Here is a 6,435-nt window from a genome sequence, read left to right as displayed (position 1 = left end):
AGAGAGAGAGAGAGAGAGAGAGAGAGAGAGAGAGAGAGAGACAGACAGACAAACAGACAGAGAGAGAGATAGAGAGACAGACAGACAAACAGACAGAGAGAGAGATAGAGAGACAGACAGACAAACAGACAGATAGACAGATAGATATATAGATAGATATAGATATACACACATTCATCAATATATACATTCACACATATACATTCATATCGTACACACCATTGCCATAAGTATTAAAAAAATTATTATCTACTTCCATCAAAAAACACTCACACAACCTGTATACTCATTTATTCAAACACACACCCACACATATAGATGCACACACACACACACACACACACACATGCACATGCACAAATACATACATGAGGTGGATGATGAAATTGGTTGCTATGCAGTAACCATTTCAGTGCTCTGTTGTCTGATTTCAAATACTATTGAGGCCAACAATGTCTTTCAGCATTTTGGGGGTCCATAAAGCACCACTCCTGTACTGGGGCCAATTCTTGTTTCTCTAACTATATCTTTTTATCTGTTTTCCCCTCTTTCTAGAGGAACTCAATTGTGGCCAGGTCTGGTGAGGGATGGGCTCCATCAAGTCTAAACATGCCCAAAACACACCATATGCCCCATCAGCGTCCCTAGAGACTCTGTCACAGAGTTCAGGGACCATGGCAAATGCACACACACACACACACACACTCATACAAGGAGGTGCTGAGAAGTTCCTGGCTTTAAGGGTATCGCAAAAGGCCAGGCTGGAGGCCCAAACTTCCGAGTTCTTTTACAGGGCTTAGAATATCTGAAGGACCGCTTCAATAATCTGAGAAAGGAATATATTGAATAAAATCATAACTAATTGATCTGCCTGTATTTTCTTTTACCCAAAGCCAGAAACTTTTCTGCACCCTCTCATACATATAGGCATACTTACACAAGTGTATCCACCACCAACATTGTTCTCTCATAACTTTCAGAAAAACCTTTTATGCAATATCTTACAAATAACTTTCAGATGGCACAGATTATGATTAAAACAGAATTTAAAAGGAAAAGAAAAAAAAGAATATACGTACTGATATTACATCATATAATTAAACTTAGAAAATGAAACTTAAAATTCTGCCTAAATCATGTGACGTGTGTCACTAGGAATGTGTACACTCCAACGTTTTTCTTTTTTCTTCACATTAAAGTGCATTATGATCATAATGTACACTGTCTGAAAGCTATTTGTAGAAAATTTATAAACAATACCCATTGTTCTGACAGCTATGCAGAAAGAAATTCAGTGGCGGGGACACATGTAGGTATGCCATGTGTGTGTGTGTGTGTGTGTGTTATATAAGACATCCTATAGTAAAAATTGCTTGGCAACGATGGGCTATTCAGCTAGTATATATATATATATATATATATATATTTACATGGTGGTCAAAATTACAGAATAAAGAAATATGTCTATAACAGAAAAATGTTTTATCTCAACAGCTATTTCAGGAAGCCAAGAGTTATGTAATAATCATAATTTGTAGATGATATATGCAAAATGTCACAGGTATGCTGCCAGTGGCCAATCACATGAAGTTATTAAAATTTGGTGTACAATAGATTCCAAACCTCATTAGCTGGTCTTCTCGAGCTCATTCTCACATAGGTTCTCTTCACGATCTACTTCCCTAGCTACCTTTATACACTGCCTTGAGTACCAGGGTATACTTTATACCTTATCCTGGTCCATAGTTTGGACTAACCATCATATGTGTAAATTGTATTTCCAGGAATCGCTTGCAAGTTTATACCAAAATAATACCTCGTTACTCCATAGGCTCTCTGAAGTAACCTTTTCCTGCAAACATAAATTTTCTTGTACATTTGCTTATGTAAAATCATTATAATTTCTCCCTTGTGGCTAAATCTCTTAACTCAATTTGTAAGCATCAAAATATCATAATAATTTCTCATTGTGAACCTTCTTTTTTTCACCTTACTTTCCTCCCTTGCTATCCCCACTTCCTTACCTTAAATCTTATCTCTCCGTGCCTTTGTTTTGCGTTTCTTTCCTGCAACATTCTAATCACATGTCCATAGTACCAGAGTTGTGACCTCTCAATGCGGAGAAGTGTTAAAATAAAAAGAACTCTGAAATCAGGAAATTCACAATAACAGCATCTCAAATCATAGAGTTTGCCATTATTTAGGAAGTTTACTATATTCTAAATGTATAAAACAGGCTCAACTGGAGACACATAAGGATTGTAATTACACAATCTCAACTAATTGAAACAACATATTTTATTGTGAACAAGGGGAAACTGTGTTAATTGGTTATTTACATAGTTAAGTGTTTGCCCCAAATAAAATAAGATAAAAGCTAAGACATTAAACAAAAAAAAAATATAATAGTGTTTATCTGACCTCTGGTTAGGTGGACAGTGGCCATAGCCTTTGTATATCATCCTCAGTGGGTGTGACCGATACAGCTGATTCTCAGACAGGACATCTATGGGAAAAATTTGGACAAGGCTGGTGTTACAGATGTGCTCAAAAGTCTTACAACAGAGTCAGCTGGTATAAAAACTGTATTTAATTATTTTTAAAATTCTGCTAAAGTCAGCCAAATGATAAAATGGGTTGTGTTGTGTTAGACCTAGCATACCACTAACACTTAAAAACACAAGATCAATATTGATTTTAAAAAAAAAAAGGAAAAATTTAATTAAAGGCGATCATTCCACGAGACCTTCAAAATATCTAGAGACTCGAAATTCTTTTGGCCCTAATTTCCTAATAACTCAAATTTATTGTTGATTAAGGGCCGTTATGCCTTAATTTTTCTTATGACTCCAATGGTGTCATGACTATTTTTGCTGTGACTCTTATGCAGTTATGCCTTTATTTTTCATATGACTCCAATTTCGTCATGACTCTATTTTTGTCGTGACTAATAACGTTATACCTCTGTTTTCCGTATGGCTCTTGTTTCGTGATGATTCTAATGAAATAAGTAAGAGACAGACAAGGTTTTGGTTCATGTTGAAATTTAGGCTAAGTGGAGTCTTAATGACAGAATCTTTAGGTTCGATAAATATCTGATATGTGAATGGCATCAAAATTGGTAACCCAAAGCCAAGAAGCTTTCTACAAAAATAGAATCCACTGAAAAGAAAATGAAAGATGGGAAGGAGAAAAGAGGAAAAGAGAATCGGATTGAAAATAACACACAAAAAAAACAAAAAAAAATACAAAAAACAAATACGGAATTGGATAGAGGTGAGAAAAAGGGTAGAAAGGAGGGGTAGGTGTGGAGATGTGATCGAAAATATGAAAGAAAAGAATTGACAGCAGAGGAGAGAGAAGAAGAAAGGAATTCAGAAAAGTAAGAAAAATGGAGAAGTGACAGAGAGAGGGGGGAGAGAGAGACAGACAGATGAGGAGAGAAAGAGAGATGGGGAGAGAAAGAGAGATAAGGAAGAACAGATATTGATGGAGTCCTGATAAGCGAGAGAGAGAGAGAGAGAGTGAGAGAGAGGAAAGAGAGACTATGATAATATATTGTAGGAAAGACTGAAAAACAATGATAATGTAAGATGAAAGAGAAACTGAATGTCACAGCGAGAGAGAGAGAGAGAGAAAGAAGAGGAAATAAAGAGGGGGAAAATGGGAGTAAGACGTAAAGAAAAGATAGAGAGAGAGAAAATGAAAAGAGGATGTATAACAAAGCTTTGAATTTCAGAAGCATGAGAGGCGGTGAGGATGATGGGGTTGAGTAAGTGAGACAAATTTGGAGATTTCGTATGCAGAACAACACTTCGATCCATAGAAATCGAACATAGATTCCGCTGCGCTGCTACGAACACTGTTGAAATCGGTAACTCCTCTAAAAAGAAAATAATAATAACAATAATAATAAATAATAATATAACGCTAAATCTGACCACTGCTACAAAAAATGCATGAAAGAAAAAAGAAAACAAGAAAAGAAAGTATTAATCAGAAGATAAGACTAATTCTTTGATTGAACATTTAACCATTAATTAAAAACAAAAACCCAAAGGAAACAAAAAAGACCACACACACACACGATTTGATGCATATAAAAGAAGGAAAGCAGAAAGCACTTATTGACCTCCCCATTTATTTATGTATTTATTTACTTATTTTCACGCAGTTCCTGCAAGAGAAGAAAGGAGAAATAGGCGTCGTCGGTTTACCATTATTGGAACAACGAGTTCGAAGATAAATCTAAGACAACATCGCCTTATAGGAACAACAACAACAATAAAAACAACACTCTGAAGGAATGTGGTTTTTGTAAAGATGGCATCATCAATATTTGAACTGCTAATTTCTCTGGAATAGAACAAGAAAAAAAAAATCCCCAAATAATAATAATAATAATAAAGAAGTAATGTTTTTCCAGGAAACGTGTTGAAATTTTCATGCAATGGAGGTACCATGGATAGCTACTACAGCTGCTTCTCTGGAAGAACAATGACAGTTTACGAAGACAACCCCTCTTGGATTCTTAAAAAAGGAACCGGGTAATATAAGGGCTGGGAGGATAAATATGAGGGCCTCTTTGGCATCGCCATCATCACTACAAACAATAACAACATCGTAAAGGAGTGGATATCTTGGGCTTGTTATTGTTAATACCATATATATATATATATATATATATATATATATATACATACATGTATGTATGTATGATTGTATGTATGTCATTATTCAGTTTATTTCAAGATTTCTTGCCAATGTATGTATGTATGTATGCATGAATGAATGAATGAATGGAAACAGACGGGAGAAGCTGGCTTTGATGTTCTATGGAAAATTTGCAGGCTAGCTATGTAAATAATGGATAACTCGGAATATTAGCAGGTTTTTCTTTTTTTGTCGGTGCATAATTACAACATTGACCACAACGTTAATGACAACAACGACAATACGCAATATCAATATCATCATCATCATCATCATCCTCATCGACATCAACAACTATATCAATAACATCAACTACGTTAATAACAAGATCAACAAGATCATCATTATCACCATCATTAACAACAACCTTAGTAATAACGGTAACAACATTAATAACGCTATCATCAACAGCAACAACAACAATATTAATAACATCAGCAACAACAACACCGCCATCAATATTAACAGCAACAAGTTATAAACATCAACACCTACGGGTTTACGACAGGGGAAGCAGCCTTATGTAGTTGTTTGATCTGCTAGAAATAACAGCCAAGTACCCTATAATATCACATTAACAGCATCACCTCTTGCACCGCCGCCGCCACCACTGTCACCACAATCTATAACAACATCAACAACAGTATCATTGAGAAGAACAAAATCCTCTTCTGCCTTTCCTCTTCACCATTATCATCAATACCACCAACAATAACAATAACAACACTACACTATCGATGTAATCAGGAAGAAAAAAAAACAATACAAGGTACAAGAGTCTGTCCCATCCCTCAAAAGTGAAAAGAAAAACATGCTAGAAAAACAAACAAAACACCGTTACATCACTTGTAATGTTTAACATCATCTTAACAACAAAACGAGTGTCTCTATGTGGTGATTTGATCAGCTAGAAGTAGCAACCAAGTCTCCCTCGATTCACACACCCTTCAGTTTTGTGTGTGTGGGCATTCGACAAGTTCACAGGAAGCCCTCGTTACATTGGAAAACACCATGGAAATATAATAATATTAATAGTAATAATAGTTATGATTGTAACTGTTGTTATTTCCTAACACACATTTGTGTGTGTGTGTGTGTGTGTGTGTGTGGATCCATTTTCATAACTGACACTTCCCATTCACCCTCAGTTCTACGCGAGACATATCCCTAAAAAAGAGATGGAATTGTCACGGTTGGAAAGCTTATAATTATGATAAATCTGTTCCATCAGATCTGACCTGATGGAGGTCTAAAGTACAACACCACCATCGCCAACAACAAAAGCAACATTCACTTTATATAAAAAATCCACAGAAACGATACGTCATACATAATATAAACAACAGCGATGATGACGGCACCGTAATTGCAATCATCATCGTCATCACCATCACTCCTGTTACATCGCCAAACATCAATAGCAATAACAACGCTAGCAGACGGTAACACCACCACCACTTCTATACTTTTCGACTAAACTGTCAACCAACAAACGACAGCAACTACAACATCATCAATACCATAGTGATAACTACCTGCCTGTCTCACCTATATACCTACATACCTGTATACACCTAGATTCTACTCTCCCTTCATCTTTACATTCACAGAAACATTTTCACGCACCTGTCGATAAATTCTATCTATCTATCTCTATCTATCTATCTATCTGCCTGCCTGCCTGTCTGTCTGTCTGTCTGTCTGTCTGTCTGTCTGTCTATC

At 35.9% G+C, this 6,435-nt stretch overlaps 1 long non-coding RNA gene across 2 annotated transcripts in view; it reads right to left on the bottom strand.

The window, feature by feature from the left end:
- The window catches only part of LOC128250428 (uncharacterized), a 58,564-nt gene that overhangs the window by 49,847 nt on the left and 2,282 nt on the right, over window positions 1-6,435 (bottom strand). For both annotated transcript variants that reach the window (XR_008266446.1, XR_008266447.1), the window contains exon 2: window positions 2,422-2,506. This is a non-coding gene — a long non-coding RNA (uncharacterized LOC128250428). The remainder of the gene's footprint in view (window positions 1-2,421; window positions 2,507-6,435) is intronic.

This window comes from Octopus bimaculoides, chromosome 21, assembly GCF_001194135.2.
Source record: "Octopus bimaculoides isolate UCB-OBI-ISO-001 chromosome 21, ASM119413v2, whole genome shotgun sequence".
Taxonomy (NCBI): domain Eukaryota; kingdom Metazoa; phylum Mollusca; class Cephalopoda; order Octopoda; family Octopodidae; genus Octopus; species Octopus bimaculoides.
This window is presented reverse-complemented; position numbering and strand designations above follow the sequence as displayed.